A 24,281-nucleotide genomic window follows, 5' to 3' on the forward strand; every position below is an offset into this window, starting at 1 on the left:
TTTTAATATGTGGAAATAGTAAAATTTAAGCTGTTTTTATAATGGGAACTTAAATCTCCTTTTTTTTCATATTTTGAGTGAACCTGAGACTGTATACTTTATGAAAATTGCCACCATTTAGATTTTATTTACCCTACTGTTAATGAATGAATTAATTAAAAAGTATAGTTACTTTCAAAAAAGAATAACAATAAGTACCAAAGGAAAATTTTGAATGGTCTAGAAAAATTGCTGAACATGTCCTGATAGAAATTCTTTGTAGAATTTCCAAATTCCTTGTAGAACTTTTCTTTTGGACTAAAATCTCATGACGGACTTGAATAAGCAATAGATTAACATCTGAACAGCACTCTTAAATTACGTTTTGTTTCATATTAAGAGTGATTGTAAGTAACTAAACCTCTTGTGACCTTGTTTCCCTCAGCTGTAAAATAATCTGTTGGCAGGAGGGGCTGGATAGAACCTTGGGCCTCTGCATGTTAAAACACATTGCACCACTGAGCTACATGTCTGACCCCCCCCAAATAATCTACTCTATCATCACCACTAATGATAAAAACAGGTAAGATATTGCTTCTTGTATTGGAAGAACTATTGCCTTGAAGGCTGTCTATGGTTTAATCCTTGGAATTTGGGAATATGTTGGCTCACATGACAAAAGTGACTTCAGACATGATTGAATTAGGATTTGGGATGAAGAGACCACATGGGTCACTCTAAGTGACAGAGGAAGGCAGGAGCTATGAGGACAGCAGAGTCAGGGTGACAGCACGAGAAACTTGACTGTACATCTCTTGCTGGCTTTGGAGATGGAGGAGCCATGAGCTAAGCAATATGGACAGCCAAAAGCTAGAAAACACAAGGACACAGATGCCTCCCAAGAGCCTTTAGCAAGAAAGCAGAGCTGTTGATTCCTCAGATTTATCCCAGGGACACCTGTTTTGGACTTCTGGAAATGTAATTAAATAAATAAATGCATTATTTCAAGCCACTAAGAATGTTGTCATTTGTTGTAACAGCAACAGGGCACTAATACTATATATCATTAAATTATGATGATTTCAAAATTTAATGGTTTATGAGAAAGTGCCTTGTAAACTGAAGTACTATAGAAATGTTAATTATTGCTAATAAAATTAAAGTGGATTCTAACAACTCTAATTATAAAGATGAGTTCTGTTTCCAAAAACATCTAAATTAGATATGGGCTAGTAGGTCTTTGCCATTTTCATCAACTTTAACATGGTTCCTTCCAAAGTAAATTAACTGAACCATTAGAGGCAACTCCTCTGGGACCAATCTAAATTAATTTTTCAGTTTTGTCTCCAAAATATTTCCTAAGCCATAAATTAATAGGAAGCAATCATTCTCTGCTGAGCAGAGCAACTGCTTAAATTAACAGTCCAGTGGCCTAGCATGCAAATGACCTGAGAATTAGAGTCTTTGCTGGTAGAAAATTTTTAAGTAAAATAATTGTTGTATATGGCATATAGTCCACTGCAGTATAATGCTAATGATAAATTAACTATTTAAAAATTTTATAGCTTGCAACTGAGGAAATCTTTTCTAGCTCAAGAATGAACTAGTACCTTTATTCTCTTTTTCACCTGCTTCCTTTCTTCCTTTAACGTCAACACTTAGTTATTAACGTTAATTATCCCTCATGAGAAAATATGACACTGATTATTGGCAACAGGTTTTCGATATAATTCAACTGGTACAGATTATAGGAGATTACCTCTTCCAGCCACTGGTTTCCCCTTTGGGCCTTGAAAACTTTTGTATTCAGTAGCAGCCATATTTGAAATGAATATGAACTGATATGTTTGCTTAGCTAGTCACATATTTAGCGTAGGTCCTTGTCGTATGTTTCTATGATTGATGGAGGCACAGTGTTGCTTTCCGGTGTCACTTTTCCATCACAATTTGGCCCCAAGGCCTGGACAGCAAGACTCCTGTCAGTGTTTTAGGCCCACCTGAGCCTGTTCCTCTTTCCATGTGAGAACCACACTCAGCTAGGCTACGGTGAGCCAGCGCTCACAGCTGCAGGTATCTGCTACAGTCACAGTGTGCTTTTCTCTTCATCTTTTTATTCTTTGCATCCTAATCATTCTTCTCCATTTTCAGTTCAAGATTAGTGGCTATATCAACTGGCAGTATTGTGCCTCCCACTTTCTAGGAGAATTTGGTATCTGTCTTGTAGCAAAACTCCTGCCTGAAGTTTAAAGTCCATGCAGCTGATTCAATCAGTAGCTTCCATCTAACGAGGAATCCGTGGCCTTAGTCGTTGGCCAATTTTCCGTAGAACCTTGTAATTGTTTGTGGAAGCCCCTGCAATTTCGCAGAAAACCCAAGTATCTTCCGCAATTGTTTTTTTTTGGGGGGGGGCGGTTTGCAAGTAGCCAATCTGAGAGCATTATTCAGTTCTCCTTGCTGCTGATTGGCTGCTGCCCTGTAACCCATCTCCCTGAGATGCACCAGCGTTCCCACGTTGTAACAGGTTGCTGTACCGCGTGTAGCTATCTCCAACTCGGTTTTTTCTTCCTAAAGCCCTAAGATCCCTAAGATGCCAGCACAACACCCCACATCTTCTAAGGCTTTATTAATGGAGTATTTTATTAAATTAAATCACACAACTACAGGAAATACAGCATGTTTAGGGTGTAAACTAAAAAAATAGTCATTTATAGGCATTTTTCTGACCATATCTGAAGTTCATTTTTTCACAATTCGTGAGTACTCTAGAAGCATAACTCCTGAGGATTTCTGGCGTCCACTACGGTCCTTAGAATTGGCCAGATTTTCCTTTTACCAGTACCATTCAGTTTTAAAAATATATATCTATCTGCTCCGTATAGCTGGAAAACTGCAATATGAAATTGATGATATAATTTACTTTCTGGATTGCTGCATGCTACTGGAAAGGAAGGAAGAGAAGGAAGAATGTATCCAGAGGTAGTGAACCTACTGCACGCAGGCTGCAGCGGGCTGTTTTTATCATTGAAAGCTCTGAAAGGGTTGCCATCACTGGGATAGACCGTACGAATTTGTCACCTACTCCAGCTCAGAAATTGAAGAAACATCTCTTATTACCCTTTCTTCAAGTAGGGCTCAAAATTTTGATTCAGTGGTTCTGGGTGGAGTTTGAGATTTAACATTTCTAAGAAGCTTCCGGGGATGCCAATGTTGTTAACTTTGCTTTGAATAAGAAGGTTCTAAACAGAATCTGAGAAATCCCCCTTTTGATTCCAATTTTAATTATGTAATCAATTCATGTAATTTTTTGTTCTTGTAGAAATGCATACCGATAAATTTGTAATCAGTGCTGGAATGCTTAGGAGAATTTTAAATTTACTACATTTGTAATTTTAATTTACTTAAACTTTAATGATTTGTTCCTAACTTGGCAAAATTTTGCTTGGTATGATCATAAATTTACTCAATCAGGCATATGAAGTAGGGCACTTTATAAATGCAGTTTGATAATTTTAAGGAGATTTAATTAACTGAGTTTTTAAATCATATTGGTTGTTTTAAGAGGGAATTTATTTTGTGTTACTTGAGTTGATCAAACACTAATCCAAGTTCTCTACAAAAACTGCTTTATTTTATACAACATTTACTAGATTTATAAATAACCAAGAAGATTTGCAAATTGAACTTAATGATTTGGCATAAATCAGAAGTCTTTTTTACTTTAATAAACAAAAATAAGTTTAATGCATCAATAACCCTCATTCCTTTCATGGATCAGTAACTGATCCATTCTGATGGGACTCTGGATAAAGTCCCACTTGACATTCCTAACAGTTCATCCAGCTGTCTTTGGCAATGTTGTATTTTCTCTGCATTGCCAGGCTTTCTACATTGATCATTCTTCTGTCTTGGGTAGAATTATGGGTACCTTTCCATTGTACTCAGGGACCCAGCTTGCTCCTGGGTGGGTGGGCTTTCTAACTGATTCCTGGGGCTTTCTACATGGTCTTCTAATGATCTGAGAGCCTCCCTCAGACAGTATCTTCTTCCCCCCCCTTTCCTTTTCCTTTCATCCTTCCTTTCCCGCCACTACCACTTTCACTTTCTCATAGTTTCCCTGAGAGCTATGCAGTCTTTCAAATCTCTTGGATCTTCTGCTTTCTCCCGCCACAGTCCATACAGGGACCTGCTTTCTTCTGTCCTCTGTCCTTTGGTCCAGGTTCAATTTAATCTGGTTTTCCACTGTGGAGACAGTGAAGCTTTAGGTACATGGTGGCAGGGGTAAAGATTTTTAGGAGAGTAAAACATCCTTAAAACAATAAGAATTTAAGTGAATCCTTAAACTAAAAATACTCTTGGACTCGTTTCTGTGAATTGAGTTCCATTACAATGATAATCTCCTTTTGTTTTTCTGTTTGAATATTGGCCTAGCATCCAAGTAGGGCTGCAGAAGTACAGACCTTGAGATATTTCCCAAGATGGATTGGTATGTAATATTGTAGCATCTAGAGGACTCCCATCTGGCATTGCAGTAGAGTAAGCCACAATTTTCTCTACCTTTCATTCTTTTCTTGTCAGTTTCTGCATTCTCTAAACTGTCCTTCCCTCCCCTAAAAGACAATCTCTTGGCCAAGCCCCTTGCAAATGTACTCAAGTCATTTTTCTCCTCCCACTTCTTTCTCCTCTCTCTCTTCCTCCCTTAATAGGAGCTCTACCATTATCTCTGAGTGACTGCTCTGGAATCGGCTTGCTCACTCAAACCTGGTTTATCTAGCATGTTTGTTACATACTGGCCTTTCCTCCTACCCCTTCCCTGTGCTTATCTCTCTGGTTTCCTGGTTTGCCTTTCAATTTCCTGTTCTATCTAGACTCTTGTCCTGGACTTCACAATGATTAGCCGCTTGTTTGTTTCTTTGAAAACACCCAGGTTAATAAACTATGACTTACAAAGAAATCTTAGTATTTGAAACTCCACATCTGCTTCTAACCAATGAACCTACTGGATTGGAGGCATATGATCTTCCTGCATGATAGGTGATCGGATTTGTGCTCTGGTGTTCCCAGCACCTGGACATTGCCTCCTGGATGTGTCAACTCTGATTGAAACTCAAGGCCCCTTGACTCCTTGGACTTTATTATTTCAACTGCTGGTTTTATCCTCGAGAGCAAGTCCTACCACCTGGGCAGTTTCCCCATCTTTACACCCTTCCCTTCCCTGCTGTCATTACTCTTCTGCTGCTCAGCTTGAGCTCGCATAGTGCAAAGAGCCCACATGAATTATTGCCTCACACATCTGCCGTTCAATTATGACTGATTTTCATAGGCATGTCCCTAAGTCACTCTAGGAGCTAAAGGTGCTGTCTAAATCATAAAGGAGAGGATAAATTATGTTCAGTAAAATTTTATTGTTCCCATATTTTCTCTTTAAAACCTAGTAATCCACACAGGAAATTTAGTTAACTCTATATTAATCAGATTCACCAACGGCCTATTCCTGTATAGCTTAAAATTTATTGCCTTAGGAAATATCTAGATGATCGACTATTTCCTTCTGTATCGAGACACCTGATGTCACATGCACAGGTTTCAGATAGAATTGAGTAGAGCAGGGGGGTAACATCTAGCAGATGGGCCCTCTGTGCCCAGCTGCTCATGCCATGAAGTCTCTTGTACCTTTAGCGCTTATACTGGTCTGGTACCACCTACTCCTACTGGGTGAATCTCATTCATTCCACTATCTCCCTCTCACCATTCTTAATGAGGGAATGTCAACATGGTGGCTGTAGAAGTGCTCACTAAATATTCCACGCGCTACCCTACACTTTGTGCTGGGGTGGAGCTGAAGGAGTGGTCCTAGCCAATGATGTGACAATGTGGTGAGTAGAAATGATGAGTATCATTTCTGAGCAGATGCATTTAAGAGACCATATGCCATTTCCATTCTCTTGCTTCCCTTTTGACAGGGACTATAGATGCCACATGTTAAGATGCAGAGTCCCAAACTAACTCCCTAAGTCATTCAATGGAGATAGTCACTGAGCTCCAACTTTGCATGGATTTGAAATGGAAGGGTTTGCGTGGCACCCCTGAAACACTGAGGTTGTTCCTGCAGGATGACAGTATTGCTCCTAATTATACATGCATGTACTTGATCCAGTACCATGTACTCTGAATTTTTCCACCTCTTCTCCTCTAGTGATTTTGTCTCTTACCTTACCTCAGATGTCCATTCCCTTAATTGCCTATTGGTTGCTGTTAATAACTGTATCCCTTGGGTAAACCAAATTTTAATTACCTTCGTCCCCATATACCACCCCTTATATCTTTTCTGCTAGTATCTTAGCTCCAACAATTCTGAGATCCCCTAGGTTTTGCTACTCCTTGGTACACATATCTTAATTTCTTTCCTCACACAGATTGCATGGTTTATCATGATCACTTCTGTGCACAGAGCCACAACTACTTTGCAGTCTCTTTTGATGAGAGAACTCCAACCTATGTTAAACCCAGTTTTTTGAAACATACTCATATCTGTGAACAGGCAAATGGGTATAACTGGAGAAAACCAGAAAACTGTCTGAGTGGATCCTAATTATTATCTAACTATTCCTGTTATACTCTCCCAAATTATTTCACTCTTACACTCTCTTGAATGATCATTTCATTTCTTCTCTTCTCTCACTTTCTCTCCTATTTTATTCTCAGATGATGACTTTCTTATGTTATTGAGAAAATATGAACCATCAGAAAACCACTTGCACCTACTTTCACTGCCGAATAAATCGCCCTACCGATATCTTTACCCATATATCCTCTGTCTCCTGAACTACGGATGAGCTGTCCTTGCTCCTGTCTAAGAACAAACCCATAATTTGTGCACTGAATCTTGTTTTCTATGCTCCTCAATTATCTTTCTTTTCCCTGCAATATAATTTCCCCCTCTTTACTGGATCATGCCATCAGCATAAAAAATATTCTGCTATCTCCTGTCTTAGAAAGAATATCAGAAATGCTCAAGTAAGCAAAAACATCCCTGTAGTTAACCCCTATTTCTCTGTCCTCCTTTATTGTCAAAGTTATATAATAGATGGTCTGCATGCCCTCTCCTTGCATTTCCTAACTCCCTCACATTAAAGTTATTGGTATACATAACTTGTTCTGATCGCATCCAACTTCTATATAGCCAGATATGAATATCAAATTTTCACTTTCACCCTACTCCATTATTTGACATAGCTGACCACTTTAAACAAATTGAAATATTTTCATCACTGGGATTCCAAGACATCATTGTCTAAGTTCCTTCTATCTCACTATCATTTCCTTCTCAGTTTCTTTTGCCTCTCATCTTCTAGACCTCTTGTCATGTCGGCATGACACAAGGCAGCATTGTCATGACTTTTATCTTCTTTTATCTGCCCCAACTCCCTAGGATGTCTCTTTTGATCCCATGGCTTTAAATAATATCTACACATGACTACTTGCAAATATGTCACTACCACACAATGTTCAAACTCCAAAGCCAACATATAATTGTGGTGAAAATTCAGTTGTAAACAGCACAAGGTACTATTTGACTTAGTTTTTCTTTTTCTGTCAATTCAAGTATGAGAACACAACTTTTGCCATAAAAGTTGTAAAGTTAGTCCCTGAAATGCTATAATAAAGTGAGTCCCTGAAATGTTATAGTAAACTCTTTTAGAGATTTTTTTCCCCCCCTTAGGACAGGTGAATACCCTGAGAGATAAGGAGAACCCAATTACACTCAGAATTAATAATTCCAAAAGCATTAGGATTTAACTCAGGTGAATTTGTTTTGTTTTTTTCCTACAGAGACTCGAGTCAGGTCAACGTTTTCTAGTGTTACATTTATGTTAAATTTCCTTTTATTTACCTCCCTGAACATAGATATGGGCATCGCTCTTCTTTCTCCACAGCTCTGGAGGCATAGAAAAAGGATAAAATATAAAAGCAAGTTGTTTTGAGATAGATTATAATTTAAGTAATTAAATTACCATTTAAACAATTAAGTCCGTGTATACTGTATTAGGTTTAAAACCTAGGCTCTTGAATGTGAATTTTAAAAACTTATGTTGGTTGCTACCCTCCAATGGTATTTTACATTTTTTTGGCTTTTTATTAAAAAACTTGTATGAGCCAAGAAAATGATTATAAATTGCAATATCTCTGAAAACCATGACATATGGTTAATAATTGTTTAGAATGTTGGCTGTTGTGTTAATAAAGCTTGGAAAAGGGTTGGTAATTGGCAGATCGGGAAGAGTACCAGACTGGAAATCATGGCAACTGTTACCAAATAGTGGCTTTGAATGAGTCACTTTTCTGTAGGCATTAGCTATTTCACCTAGGTAATAGTAACATTAATAGCGGTTTGTAAGGATCCTTTTAGAGCCTATATCTGACCACCTCAGTTTGTTTATTTATCCATTCATTTATTTATTTTCTATATCTTTATAAAGATGGATGCAAGTGAAAGAAACTTTAAGCTTTCCTTTTTTTGTGTGGTATGATATAAACTTTTCAGGTTTGTGCATGTGACTTTCCCCATCCTGTGTAGAAAGTATAGAAGCAAACTCTGTCATTTTTTTTCTCAGATGGAATCCATGTTTTCTCTGCCTGGTACTCTGGGTTTACTAGTAGAGACAATTCTTTTATTTGGAAAATGCTTTTGGCTCCCCAGCCACATAAATAATTCATTTTCCTTTTCCTAATGAGTATGGAATCAAGCTGTTCCAATAATGGGAGACCTTTTTCCTGATCATAAATGATTGGTCCCAGAATCAGGCATGTGACCAAACAACCATCATAATTTTTTCCTATAATTGTCCAAACTGGAGAAAGAAAGAAAAAAGGCATTTCCTCACTTGTAGTGTAGCTCAGAAACAGGAAGCAGGTGGCTTCACGTTCTTGTGTTTCCTATTAGGGAAAGCTGATCTGAGAGCATAGCACAACACTATGAGGGGCTGAAGTGAAAGGTGAGGAGAGAGATGGGCTTGGTGTGTTTGAGGCTCTGTGCCGCTGAACTATTCTGTTCCTTCCAGTTACATGAGCTTCCATTTCATCTTTTTGGTTTTAATTAAGCTAGTTTAAGTTTCTGTCTGTTGCAACCAAGATTAATTGTTGATTTTTATTTTTGTACCCCATCAGATATAAAAATGTATGGTAGAAATGGTAGTCATGCTTTTCTATTTTCTTTTCTCTCCTCTTCTTTTTTAAACTTCGAAATAATTGAGGGCACGTGGAAAGGTTCTGGTATGAATCAGCATTAGTCATACTCAGAAGTGCTTGCTGGGGTTCCCATTCAATTCATGCCTTCTTCCCTTCTTTGGGTAGTAGTCCTTGGCTACCTGGCCACAAAGGTGAGGACTTGACCTAGAATTCTGTTATCACGTCCTTGATGGCTCTGGAAGCAGTTTTCAATCCAAGACATGAGCACACAATGCAAGCCATACCAAGAAGGGGCCTTTTCTGGATGTTTCCCAATTGGATCAGAAAAGATACCTCTCAGCTTCTTGTCTGAGTGTGCTGTGTCTACTGTGGTGTTGTCCACACACAGGGTTGAGAAGGCACCATTGCCCAAAGAAAACCAAGCTAACAGGTGAGAAGGAGAGGAGTTGTGAAAGGAAGACTCTTCCTGCTATGGAGCTTGTAGTTCTCGTCACCAGCTGGAGGCCTCCTATCCCAGGATAAGTGCTTCAGCAACAGGCCCTGAGATTGGATTTGACATATTGGGTATTTTTTCTTTTACTATATCCATAGATCTTACTGTGATGGGGCCGCATGTTATCTTGCAGTGAGGAGGCCTCTGCTTTTCTTTAATCAAGTGAGGAATTCTAGCTCTTAATAAACAAATGCAGGACACTTCTGCAAGCTTCATAGTCGCAAAATATACCAAGATTCCACATTTCGATGGATCTTTGTCTAGGTTGCCTCATCCTAAATAGAAAGGCCTCCTTGTCTTAACCTGACCCTGATCTTTATCCAACAGCTTGCCTTGGTTGGTGTGTTAATCTTCTGTCACTGTGACAAGATGTCTCACATAAACAGCTAAGAGGAGGAAAGATTTATATTGGCTCATGGTTGCAGAGGTTTCAGTCCATGGTGGCGGTAGTGAACCATGGCATTCATGCCACAGTGGGCTGTTTGTATCATTGAAAGCTCCAAAAGGTTCACCATCACTGGTCTATGGTCAGCTGGCTCCACTGCTTTTGGGCCTGTGGTAAGGCAGAAACATCATGGCAGAAGGGTGTAGTGGAAGAAAGCTGCTCACCTCATGGTGGCCCAGAATCAGAGAGGGGGAAAGAGCCAATGCAGAAGGGCCTGGGGACAAGATATAATCCCCAAGATCATCCTTCCATGACTCATCACCTTTACGTAGGCCCTACTTCCTATGTTTTCATCACCTGCCAGTAATTCCATCAAATTATGATCTCCTTAATGGATTGATACACTGATGGATTCCACATGGATAAAGCCCATGTGATATAATCATCTTCTGAAAGCTCCACCTCGGAACACATGAGACTTTTGGGGGACATTTTTATCAAAACCATGACAGTTGAATAGTTTCCTTTCTCAGAAGTTTGGCTACTCTACTTAACAAGTCTGGATCTGATCCAGTTTTTTTCTTTCCTCATGTTTCAGGAAGTGGAGTCTCCTGGGACAGGCTACAGAAGCCCTCTGGCTTTCACACTTGGTTTTCACTGGCTGTCAATCACCTGCACCTTTTTTGTCATTGACTTTTTGTAGAAGGGTGGGTTTCCAAAGGGAGTTTCCAGGGTGAGCAAGAAAAGCATCTCACTGGAACATGTTAAAAATGTCAATTCTTTGGCTTTTCTTTAGATCTTCTTAATCAGAAACATTACACTGGAGCCCAGAAATCTGTGTCTTATCAGATCTAAGTGATTTTTGTGTGTGTTAAAATTGGAAAATAAATACATTTTAGAATATCAGTATCACTTTAGCAATAGTCATTGGATAACATTGTCCTCTTAGTTATGAAGTCCCAGCATTTCTCAAATGCCTGATACATTGTACTAGCGACTGCATTACTTTCTACTGGTGTACTTTCCCAATTACCACTGATGTGTTAGCAAATAGTCCTCTACCAGATGCTATCAGAGCTCCACCTACCCATGCTTGAGAGCTAGGCTGATAAGGATTCTACTACCTGTCACTAAATGAATCCCGACTAATATCTCTGAAACACTTCATGTGTACCTGTGGCAAATGTAGTTTTATTAACGTTATTAATAATAATCATTTAGCACTAGATAATTATGTACAGCATTGCTGCTTACAAAGTGCTTTTCTATGCTACTTTATATGGTTATAATGATAAAGCTATGAGAAGAAGGGTAAGAAGTATTCTACTGTAAATGTCTGTGGCTCTGTGGATCTTGGAATAATATTCCATTTGTTCTTCTATGATGATATGAAATATAGTAATGTGAAATAAGATAGAAATTTCTTATTGCTCCTAGTACTGCAAGATGCTCTCATTCTTTCATTGTCTTTAATTGAAGCTTGCTCCTATAATCTCAGGAGGAGTGAAGAGATAAAGACCTGTCCTCTAACTTCCTCAGAGACCCTTTCTGCATGATGTGCTGTCACTAGGATGACATGATCTATCCACAAAGCATATGACAGCATTCAATGACAATATTCTTCGCATTCTCTCTGGGTGTGTATGCAGTTTCCAAGTGACACACTTGATCCTATCATTTTGGCAGTCCTCCCATTCAATACCAATCATTGCTCTCAACTAACTGTGACTTCCACCAGCTGATAAGAGAGGTGAACAGGTTTTTCCATTGCAGTTTCTGAATTTTGCAGCTACATTCTTGGTCCCTACATTTTTCAAACTGAAATTGCTCCTGTAGATATTTTGATTTTAGCTATTCCTAATGATCAACCAGAAAACATTTGTTTAACTACCTAATATGACCTTGGTATTAATTTAGAAATTATGACACAGAAAATAAAATGTATAGGATATAGTTCGAGTCAAAACACCAATATCTGCCTATGAGCCTACTAGGTTGGATTCTCTATACTCTGAGAGTAGCATGAGAATTCTTGTGGAAATATTGATTTATTGGCGGGGGTAGGGGGTGCTCTCCAATGAACCCTGGGAGGGAGGGAGAGAAACAGGACAGAACAGGGAAAGAAGGTCAGCAAAGATGTGGTTTCAGAAAACATCTAGCCTCAGATTGTTCCCACTGCAGAACAACCCTGAAAAATGAAGCATATAAAAGAGTTTGTCCTACATAAAAGAAAGAGGACTGGGCTGTTTTACCATATGCATGAGTCAGCCATTGACACTCTATGGGTTTCCTCGGGAGGGAGGGCATAGCATCCCAGGTGTCCTAGTGGAGTCTCTTATTGAGGGAGGCACAGGTCTCAGCTCCTGCACTGACTTCTCCTGGAGCTGGGTGATGGCTGCACAACAGAATCTTCTGTATGAAAAATGGTTATCTGCAATCTAATAATGGTGACATTGACAGAGGATAATTACACAGTGTTTAATACATATTCACTGTTATGAGTGTTTCACAGCTATTGAATCATTTGATCCTCAAAACACTTCTATGAGGCAGGTAATACTGTTATCCCCATTTTACAGATGAAGCAACTATAACTGGTCAGGACCTTGGGGATAATGTAGGAAGCAAGTGCCAGTGAAACACAGGTATGGTGGAAACTATCATCTAGGCTGTGTGTCTATGGGGGAAGGAATAGACTGGACCTGTGTTTGTGTGGAGCGTGACTTACCACATAGATGTGGTCTTGGTGCTGGTAAACATTGAGATCTCTCCTGATGATAATGAGGATACCGAAGATAACATGTTAGCAACACAGTTCATAAAATACTCTCGCAACAGCCTAATTCAATTTTCACAAGGGCTTGATGAATTAAGGATTTAGATTCTTCTTTCAGAGAAAAACTCATCATCGAAGTTCATGATCAACCTATTCAACTCAGAAGGGGTGTCCTAGCTGGACCTCCAGACAAAATCTTTGATGCCGGGACAAGAACACTTTTAGTTGCTGCAATGAAAAGTAGAAAAGATTGAATATATATGAAGGCTCTTAAAGATTGGACTGTGACCCCTCAAAATTTATGTGTTGAAGCCTAAACTCCCAATGTGGATGTATCCAGAGATAGGGCTGTTAGAAAGTTAATGAAGGTGAAATGAAGTAATACGCCTGGGCCCTAATCCAATACGATTGGTGTCTTAAGAATAGGAAGAGACACCAGGGTTGAGCTTGCATAGAGAAAAGACCCATGAGGACACTCTGAGAAGGTGGCCATCTGCAACCCAAGGGAGATCTTAGGAAGAATGCAATGTACCAACACCTGGATCTTGGATTTCCAGCCTCCAGAATTGTGAGAAAATAAATTTCTGTGGTGTGAGCCACTTTAGTATTTTGTTATAGTAGCTTTGGCTAATACAAAGACTAATGTTAGACTTGATAGCCTAAGTAACATGGTTAGCTATATCGTAAATACTGCTGAGCTTCAAAATACAACTGATCATTCATAGAGTTCAAACTAAAATACTATTACTGTAGTTTGCTAGGGCTAACCTAACACAGTACTACAGTACTACAGACTAAGTGGCTTAAAGAATATAAATTTATTTTTTACAGTTCTGGAGAGCAGGAGTATAAGATCATGGTCTCAGAGGGCCTGGTTTCTCCTGAAGTCTCTTACCCTGGCTTGGAGAGGGCTGTATTCTTCTTGCATCTTGCTATGCTCCTCCCTCTTTGTGCATCTTGTTCTATTCTCCTCTTCTAAGGACACTGGTCATACTTAATCAGGACCCACTTTCATGACCTCATTTTCACTTAATCACTTCTGTAAAGACCCCATCTCCAAATACAGTCACTCTCCCAGGCACTGGGGATTAGTAGTTTAACATATGAATTTTGGAGGAAACAATTATTCAGCCCATAACATGGACTGTTCCTCAGAAGATTGGAAGCAGAATGCAATGTACATAATAGGAGTTTCCAAGTGATAGGCTTTAGTACTGTTAGCTACCAGACACTAAAGTAATGTGGATTATATTATAACTCTCCTGGACAGGAATGGGGACAGCCCAAGTTACCTGCCCAAGTTATCATGACAAGTGGGTGACCAAATCCCAGTTGAACAGAAGAAATAACTAAGAGGTAGCCAAGGCCACGTGGCAGATGATGACTGCTAAGTAAGGGGAGCAATGAAATCTTCCTGGCATGAGGTGGCCAAGGGGAGAGTGATGACTCACTGTGGTTTGAGTCTTTGTGCTGGGGAGACCAGCTGCCTCCAGCCCTTTCGAGCATGTGGGCAGGGCCAGCAAAGCTGGATGGGGTAGGCATGGGAGCTTTGCTTAGGAATTTAAATGCCTAGGAACCTGAAAGCTTCCAGAGAAGCAGCATATTCTCAGTAAAGAAGAGAACCAAGGATTTGGAAGCACAGGACCGCATGGTAACTGCATCCTCAGACTACTTGTGTCTTTGGGAAAAGGCAGTAAGCAAGAGACTGTAGACTTGGAGCTCCCAAGGGAGAGGAGAGAATAGTTCCAGGAGCAGGATCTGAGATTCTGTGGCTACCTGCTTTTTGTTTTTTTGGTTGTTTTTGGTACTGGGGATCGAACTCGGGTCCTTGTGCTTGCGCAGCAGGCGGCGAAACCACTGAGCTAAATCCCCGGCCCTACCTGTTTTTTTACAATGTGGTCAGTTTTGTTTCTATTGTTCTGTTTTGTTAAAGGCTGTTTCTTCCTTACTAAAAGAAAAATGCAAAATTCTTACGTCAGTGTATTTTACTTAAATGACAACCAATTCAAATGAGCTATGTGAAGTTACTCATTTCATTATTAATGGCATTGAAGCAATTCTGTAGATAATATTTTACTAACTTATTTAGAACTATTTGCACAGTTATTTTATTAAGGTTTTCTATTTACGGTATAAATCCTAAGGTGAGTGAGATAAATCATTTCATGTTGATGAAGAAAACAAGGCAAAGACTGGGTTTTTTCCCTTTGTCCCTTGGGTTTTAATGCTTTCAATGAAAAGGTCTCAAGGCATATGCTTGTTTGAGATAAATTGCAGTTCACATCCCTGTCTTTCCCTTCACATCCTGGGCCTCTGCCTTCACCTGCCTTAGCACTGGCTCTGAGGCAGGTCTTATCTCTTCCCAACATGCATCCTGCCATGTTGTATTTCTTAAATGAATAGAGACCTTGTTTAAACGGGGGAGAAATGGAATGATCACCTCACCTGTTTAAATGACTGTCTGAGTATGCATTGGTCATTGTCATCACTGGTGTCTGAATTACTCTGTAAGAGTTTCCCCCAATAGTTATTAAGGGATGGAAACAGTTATGTAACCATTTCCACATGTATTTTTAAATTCAAGGCAACAGTTTATAAGAATGAAAAAGGAGTCGGTTTTGGTGTTAGAGTTTAATTCTAATTCTTGGTTGTCCATTTCCTTTTGGTGGGACCTTGGGCAAGTTGTATGACCTTGTTAAGGAGCCAGGGGCCCCAGTTATAAGATCAGAGTCAACCCACTTCTTTGGGTTGTGCTGAGGCTAAGATACCAGAGAAAAACACCAGATGGTACCTGGCACAAAGTAGACACATCAAAATGTTAAAAAAAGTTCTTTTAGCTTTGTAATTTTTATATTCCCCACTTGAGACTCACTTGTGATATTGTATTTTATAATATTGAGTTCTTTTGTTTTTTTGGTACTGGGGATTGAACTCGGGACCTTGCACCCTTGCGCTTGAGGGGAAGGCGCCTGAACCACTGAGCTAAATCCCCGGCCCAATACTGAGTTCTAAAGTGGACTTTGTTAGCATCTTCCAAGGGTGAGTCAAATTTCCATTTTCTTAAGATAACAGATAACAGAAAAATATTAGTGAGAACACAGCTGTGGAGGTGATGAGTCAGGGTAAGTCATTTGGCTCTGGTGATCTCTTGCTTTTTTGATAATGTAGCATCATCTTTCCATTTTAACTTCTCATTTTCTAAATGTTACCAAAATGAACACTTTTCAATGCCACAGAAAAAGCAGTTCAGAATTTATATTCTAGAAAGGACTAAATGGGTGGTGACATTCTGAATATTTGCAAAGGCAGTGTAAATAAAAGAGACACGAGGAATGGACTTTAAAAAATTCAGAGCTGCTTGCTTCTTTTTCCAGGATGGCAAGATGCTGGTCCAAAAGACCCATAGACAGAAACTTCGTCACGAAGGAGATATCACAGTGGCCCGAAGGTCCCCCCAGGCACTGGGGTGAGGAACAGAAAACATGGTGTTGTGTTTCATTTCTTTCTAAAAAAGTGCATGTTCCATATTTTGAACAGAATACCTACCATTTCCTAAATCTAAAGAGAATCCAGGTTTAGAAGCAGCGTGATGAAGTGAAGGATCTGAGTTTGGGGGTCAGTTAGACATAATGTGACACTCTGCAGAGGTCACAGCCACCTGGACACACTTGAGGAAACTGTTGCCCATCTACCCCTGGGGTCTGGAAAAGGGGCTGGTGCCATCTGGCTAGTTGGTTGTAAGAATTAGATGAAACCATACATGTAAAAGTGCCTGGCATATACTAGATTGTCACTAACAGTCACTGTTTTTAATAAATGATATTCTTAGGTATTCTTAGGTATAATTTTAATGAGTCAAACAAACCAGTCCTAACAGGGCAAGGAGGTTTGGAAGCTTCAGAGTTCTCATGAAGAAACCTTTTAGGATTCTGTGAAATAATATCATGAGCATATGGAGTAGATTTCCAACTTGAAAACACTGTGGCCTCAGGATTAAGACGAAAATTATTGACTTTTACCCACCCTGGAAAGTTTGACAGGAGTTGAACACATTTGACCCTTCACAAACCTGACTGAGTTTGCCAACAGCGAGAAGCCAGGAAATGTTAGATGAAGAAATATATCTGCTTCCAACCCTTCAGAATCCATCTGATTTAAAGTTCAGGGTTACACATACAGCAGACCATTGTGAAGTTGACAGTGGACATTTCTTAATACTGTGACTATTTATTCCCATCTCCATTTACATTTCTGGTGGCACTTTTTAGAGATTAAATCACTATCTTGAGCTAAGAATTTTCTTCAGCATTACTCTTTAGCTCATTCCCCAAATCATGCTGCAGTTGGATGAGGTTCAATTGCTTCTGAGAGACTGTTGTTTGACTTTTGGATTCCATTCACATGACTTACCCTTCATAACTCATAGATGATCATTAATAATAAATAATGTCAAGAGTATGTTATGTGAAAAGTAATATTAAGAGGCTGAGCTTCTAAGGGAAGGCCTATTAGGTTATAGTAAGGCATCAAAGTTATAAGGAAACTTATTGCCTATCGGAATTAGCCTCCTCAGTCTCTTTTTCAGTCTTTCTTATGAGCTTTCTCATCTCAGTGCATTTGTATAACAGGGTAACAGATTTAGAAGATGTCAGAACTAAGAGTTCATTAATCCACCCTTCTAAATCTACTGGTAAGATAACTGATGGAAATATTTTCTTCGAAAGGTATTTTAAATACATATATATTGCATAAAAGATAACCAGACTGTGCTAATATTCTAAAAGGATACTTGAACCAAAGCCAAACTGAAGATTGAGAAACTAAGTTTTTTATGAGTTCATTGAAATTTGGGCAATAGAGAAGAGTATAACTTAATGGAATACATTTTGGATTTCAAGTGATTATCAACTCTCAGTTTTACTAAGCCAGTGACCCAGTTACTTAAGTTTATAAAATAAAGATGTAGATATGTATCTATATCTCATATCTTATAAATCATAATAAGGATGATATGATATGGGAATGTCATAGGTATTGGACTAAATATGCAATGCAGGTAAAGCAAACTTAACATATAGCACATTCTCAATAAATAATTATGAACAATCCAAACAAAAATAAATCAGAATCATCACGACCCACAGAAACTGTGCTCTTATAGAGGCAGAAAATGTTAATTGAAAATGCCCTGCTACTAGATAAACCAACCATAGAGAATTGGAATGAATAAAGGTCTTTGCTGTGTATGACAAGGCAGCACTGGGCAACACTAAACAGCCCAGGCTACAAAGTGACAGAATATAATTGTGAACATTATGAGCTCTAGCGCTGGAGGAATTTGGTTTGCATCCAGGGGCTGCCACTTCCTGTTTGTGTAAACTTGAACAAATCATTTAACTCAAAGCTCCAATTTGCATAGCTGCAAAATGGTGATAATAGTACTTTCTTTCAAGGTTGTTGTGAAGATGTGAAACACCTCATGTGAAATGCTTATCTTATGTAGGTCCTTCTAGTTACTCATTAAAATCTGTCTCTCTCTCTCTCTCTCTCACATGCACACACACACACTTACACATATACAATTGTGGTGAAGTACACATAATATAAAATTCACAATATTAACCATTTTAAGTGTACAGTTCAGTGGCTTTAAATACATCCACACTTTATCACCATTGTCTCCAGAACTCTTTTTACCTTGTAAAACTGAAACTCTGTCTTGAAACAACTCCTCATTCTTCCCCTTCAGCTCCTGGAAACCTTCATTCCACTTTCTGTCTCTGAACTTGGCTATTCTAGCCACCTCATATTGGTGAAATGGTATAGTAATTGTTCTTTGGGGACTGGCTTTATTTCATTCAGCATACTATCCTCAAAGTTCACCCTATTAGTATGTGTCAGAATTCCTTTCCTCTTTAAGGTCAAATAATAACCCATTGTGTGTTTGCATTACCAACTCATTCATCAATGAACTGCTGGGTTGCTTCCACTTCTGAGCTGTTGTGAATAATGCTGTTATGAACATGAGACCCTACTATGGGATCCTGCTTCAGTTTTTTTAGGTATATATCCAGAGTTAGGATTGTTGAATAATATGGTAGTTCTATAATGTAATTTTTTGAGGAATTACTATACTATGTTGTCCATAGTTGTTGCACTATTATACATTCCTACCAAACATGAATAAGCATTCCAATTTCTCCACCTCCTTGTCAATACTTTTTAAAAATTTTGGTAGTAGCCATGCTAATAAGTATAAGGTGGATAAATATATTTTTAATTCAAATATTATATTATTTTATTAAGTAGATGATTATCTTGGTGGACTATGCATTAAGATTCCCACTGCCCACATGTGAGAAGAGATAAATCCTAGGGTAATATAGAAGTCAGCTTTAAGACTGAGTGAGGAAAGAAAAAACTTCCATAGATTTGTGTCTGTGGAATGAAGAAGGCTAAAAAATGTCAAGGATTGTGAAAATGGGGGCAAAATATGCTCAAAGGAAGAAAGAATTAAGGAACTTTTTTTGACCACACTAACGCCAACTGGACATAGATCCATAAACTAATTTAATTAAAAAAAATTGGGAGGGACGATGGATTAAAGGATGTTGGATTTGATTAGTGCATGTTGTACGCATATACTGAAATATCACATTGAACTGCAGTAAAATATACAGTTAATACATGTTACTAAAAGATAAAATAAAATAAAATAAAATAAAATGCAAAACAATAATCCTGGTTGTTGTAGACAGTGAAGCTTTTGGTTTTGGGAAGGTACATCTGAGTCTGGGCCCACTATGAGGAGTTGAGATGTTGGTGAGGGCAAAGAAATTGCTTTGTATGCTTCTATGAAATAGCTAGAGATGGCCAAGACAGCAAGCCTGCTTTCCTGCAGTCCATGGTTTCTGGGAATGGGCTGGAGAGACATCCTTGTGTCTCTGCCTAATCTCTGGGCATGGGTAACAAGAAAGTCTCTAAAAAGATCATTGTTAGTGACCCTGGGCTTCCAATTAGGATGTAAAACCTCAAGGCAAAAGAGCAGCCTTCCGGCTACCCTACACAAGCCTGGGCTCAGAGATCTCACAGAGTGGGCATTAAAAATATGATCTTATGGTGGACCTGAAGCTCCTGGCTGTGCAAAGTATTTGTAATATCCATTACTACCCTCTGTGAGTGCGGATTCATCCAGGAGCTGAGGACTGGCAATGCTGCAGCACTGGATGTGCCAGACCAACCTTTCCTGTGACTTTCTGGGACCACGCCCATGTCCACACAAGCAGCAGGGAGATCCAGGCACCAGGCTCAGAAGTTACAGTCCTGGCTTTATGATCTAGGTCAAATGGAAAACATCAATCCTTTGGTCAGATTTGATTGATGTGCATCTGAATTAGTTACTGTGACTTTAGTTGCAGTTTAATTTACTTTTATTTTGTGCGTGTTGAGGGAGAGATGTGCCCTTGTATTTTCTTAAAATGTTGCTTCTCCAATTTAATGCTGATGTGAATCTATTAAAGGTGGGTATGAATGTAGAAATATTGAGGAGTGGATTTAGGTAATTAGAGAATGATTGATTTGTTTGTACACATTTAGAAGATTTGAGTTCGAGCCCAGGCTCTACAGCTTCCTATCTGTCGGGCTCTGGGAAAGGCTCAGCTTGGAACCATCATCTGCATTATAGTGTGAAGTTGTTCACTGAAAATCACTATGAGGAACAATGGCACAGTGTTTCTTAAATGTGAGATACTGACTTGTCTTTTCTGGTCTCCCTACACACATGTCAGTGCCTAATGCAGTATGTTACAGATACTTATATAGCATATGTTACAGATACTTATATAGCATATGCAGGGTAAGTATGCAGTATACATGCACAGTAAATATGGGCTATGGACAAGGGATAAAAATTGTAGGAGATGGTTCCAGATTTCCTGGGCTAGTAACTTAGTCCTATGTTTCCTGTCCTGTCTTTAGGACCACATTTGAGATGTGGTAGTGCCACTGAGAAACAGTTTTCAATTTCATTTCACTTGAATTAGCTTAAATGAAAGTGGCTATGTGTGACTAGTGGTGACCATAGAGGACAGAGTAGAGAGTGCAGGCCATTACTGGGGGAGGTTTTCGTTGTTTGTAAGTGAGTAGAAGCTCCAGCAACTTTACATGCTCATGAGCCCTTGGAAGCAGAGAGAAGCACTTGGCATTGCAGGAAGCAGCAGGGAAGTAATCAACAGGGGAAATCTAGGAGAGAGAGGGAGGGAGAAGGATGGTAAGCCTTTCAGGGTGTGTGGGAGCAGGGGTCTGTGGGAGGGAAGGGGGGAGTCGGAAGGGTGTGGCTTCTGTAAGATGTGTAGGCTGGCCGCAGGATGTCAAGTGGGTTTCCAGCTGATGGATTCCATTTTCTCCGCAGGGTGGGAATTGAGATCATCTTTGCACAGGAGGGGAAGAATCAGAAGTTAGAGGTTTCAAGAGGGTTGAGAAGATTGAAAACAGCTTTATAGAGAAGATAGGAAGCTGACAAAGGAAATATATGGTCTGTTGAGCAATTCTTATTTTTTAGACGAAACAAAGACACAAGGAGGTCATGCAAGTCACTCAGTATCTCTCAAGGTCAGAGAACAATGGGGGCTTGAACCTTTCTGATTCTGTGGCCACAGGTCTTCACATTGTTGGTCATTTTGGGCCTAGTTCCTACACTTTGTGTACCTGGTGATGTGTTCCACTTCCCTGTCTTACTTTATAGGATCCTTACTCCTATAAAAAGCTTTGTTTCTCCCAGTAAATTTCTGGTGTGCAGTATGCATTGTGCAATCCATCCTTGTTTTCCTGTAGTTCCTAGTACAATTCTATGCACAGAGAAGAATCAGTAAATATTTGTTGAAGGAGAGAATGGATGGATATAGCAAGGGGAGATCCATGAGGCAGAGGTATAGCTTCCTCCTAGACAGGTTCACCCCTCAATCATATGTATGATTGGCCACATTTCTACTTCATAATTGGCTTAGACCTAGCTGAAAGCTCTCCTATTGTAAGGATAAATTGAAGAGGAATAAAAAATATCAAGTGAAGCTATGAAACGTGAAAAAGAAGAGATATGTTTGAATACTTTTTTCTTTTAAAAATTTTATTCTACTTTTTTTTATTGTTTTCATTCCAGATGGGGCCTGAAAGCTGACAATTGGGAGGTTCTCTTTTCACCAACAGAGGAGACATCATAGAGTTCATGCCCTTATCTTTCATTCTCAAGGAAATAAACAAACATTGGGATTGGACAGAACCCTGACCTTATGGATGACTAAGGCCTCCTGGAGTTAAATTCTAACTAGAATTTTCCCTCTGGGACTCAAATTCTATCATTTTGTGCTATATTTACCAATGACGTTACACTTTATCTTAGCAAATATTTAATTTGTGGAGAGAAAACATGTCATGAATGCATTACATTTCAATTTCCATCTTTCCCAAAGATTCCTGCAAGTGGTAAAAAAGAAACTTCTGGGATCTTATTAATACAGTGGAAACAAATCCAAATACCAAACTTTAGTGAATTCCAAGGGGGAAGACAGTGTGTAGTACAGAGGCTAAGAGACAACTGGCAAATGATCTGACAAAGCTCTTTGGTCAGGTATTGGCTTTTCCTTATGTTGCTTCTGCCCAGCCTTAAAATCAAATGGCTTAAGAACTTGGCATTGAAGAATCAACCACATACACCTTACCCACTGAAAATATAGGGAGACCACCTCTTTTTTACAGTTCTCTCACCTCTGTTCAATTAAACTTACTGCTGACAATGAAAAAAATCTAAAGATTGAGGTTTTATATTATCATTCACGATGTATTTTGTGCTATGTCTTAACATATGAATTGAAATACTTTGAGAAAATAAACTATTTCTTGACATTGATGATTTTGCAATTACTGTAACAGAGTATCCCAGAACACTGAAGTATGCTATTTAAAGTAGACTTTTCATTGATAAACATTCTTAAAAACTCATTATTTGAATTGCAAGCTGAAATCTGACTATAGAACTGGTTCCCCTGATTTCCCAAGTGACTTCATAAAGGGGTTGGGCTAACTCTAATTCCAAAATCCAAGGAAAATAAATTTTATTCAGATGTTGGGCTTGGATAATCATGTTACATTATAAACGAAACAGAGTATTTGTGTTTTGGAAAATCTCAGCACTGTATATAATTTACAGCAAAGATTCTGCATCTTCCTTCACTCTTCTCACAGTGCCTGTGTTTAGCCTCTGAATACCACTTTCCCACTTCTGAATCTCCAGTATTTCTGTGTTTGTCGACAGTGCGCATGATTAAAATGATATTTTCATATTTCAGTGTAGTTGGAGCTCCTTAAAGCAAAGGGTTGTAAGTGCAAAAAAGAGATATGCAGTTCCCTAATGGCTTATTATCATCACATTTGCAATTCAGATCAGCTCTAAATTGACTGAAATTTTTAAACACATAGCAGGCAGTTTAAACTAATGATTGTCTGGAGGTTCACCACTGACATGAACTGAGCTTCTGTTCAAAACAAATTGCAAATAATTCCTCCCTTAGAGTCAAAATGTCACTTTTAAAACTCCATGTTATTGCTACATTTTTGTCAGCTACATACAAAAAAAGAGTCAGCTTTATCCTGTGTGTTCTACCTTTAAAAGGACTGAGTGACACCATTTCCCTACTAAAAAGAAATAACACAACAACACCTACCGATATATATATGGATGTACATCAGTTTCACTAGGAACCACCCCTCCCCTTCCCCCTCATTCCCTTCAAAAATCCTAATTGTAAAGTAAAACACCCTAGGGGCAGTGGTAGGCCCACGTTGCTTAGCAACCCTCAGCAGGTAGCGAGGATGCAGCTGCAGCTGTCCTGGTTCTTTCCTAAGAACCTTCTTATTACTGTTTGTGTTAATCTTTAACTAGGCTTTTAAACCATAGTATTTCTCCCGGGTCTCTTGTTGTTAGATTGCAGGGGCCTCCTCAAATGTTGTCCCAGAGGTAATAGTATTAAGGGTGGCCATTGAATGTTTGAAGAGTGATAAGCACTGAGAGGGATTAGAATTGTATGTTCCAACTAACATTATTTTGCATTCTTAAAAAAATCATGAAAATTGTACCCTAATAGAAATAATGGTTGGTGTTGACATACAGCTCTAAACCTGCTTTTTTTTTTTGCTCCCAGCTTGTAAACTTCATGAGGTTGCAGCCTTCACTATAATTATTCTTTTTAAAAGTCATACATTCTTTAACAAAGAGCATTTAAGGAATTCATTTAGAATTTGTAGATAATCTTTGACTGATTTCAGCTTCTCAATTTAATTATGGGAGGGACAGATTTGTCCCTTCTTTCAAAAAGCGTTTTTGCTTTTTGAGAGGTTCCTAACAATCCAAAATCTCTGGTTGGCCCTGAAATTGACCAACTAAGTCTTCAAGGATTGAAAAAGGGTTA

General features: G+C 38.9%; 1 long non-coding RNA gene across 1 annotated transcript in view; it reads left to right on the plus strand.

Moving 5' to 3' along the window:
- LOC147826226 (uncharacterized) overlaps positions 1–24,070 on the plus strand; it is a 30,065-nt gene extending 5,995 nt beyond the window's left edge. Inside the window, exons 2-6 of the long non-coding RNA XR_015439346.1 lie at positions 425–562; positions 11,523–11,680; positions 12,623–12,688; positions 16,194–16,285; positions 21,230–24,070. This is a non-coding gene — a long non-coding RNA (uncharacterized LOC147826226). The remainder of the gene's footprint in view (positions 1–424; positions 563–11,522; positions 11,681–12,622; positions 12,689–16,193; positions 16,286–21,229) is intronic.
- Positions 24,071–24,281: the final 211 nt, after the last annotated feature.

Source organism: Heterocephalus glaber, unplaced genomic scaffold (assembly GCF_053883595.1).
Source record: "Heterocephalus glaber isolate CG9 unplaced genomic scaffold, H.glaber_assembly_v1.0 deba00001472, whole genome shotgun sequence".
NCBI classification, from domain to species: Eukaryota; Metazoa; Chordata; class Mammalia; order Rodentia; family Bathyergidae; genus Heterocephalus; species Heterocephalus glaber.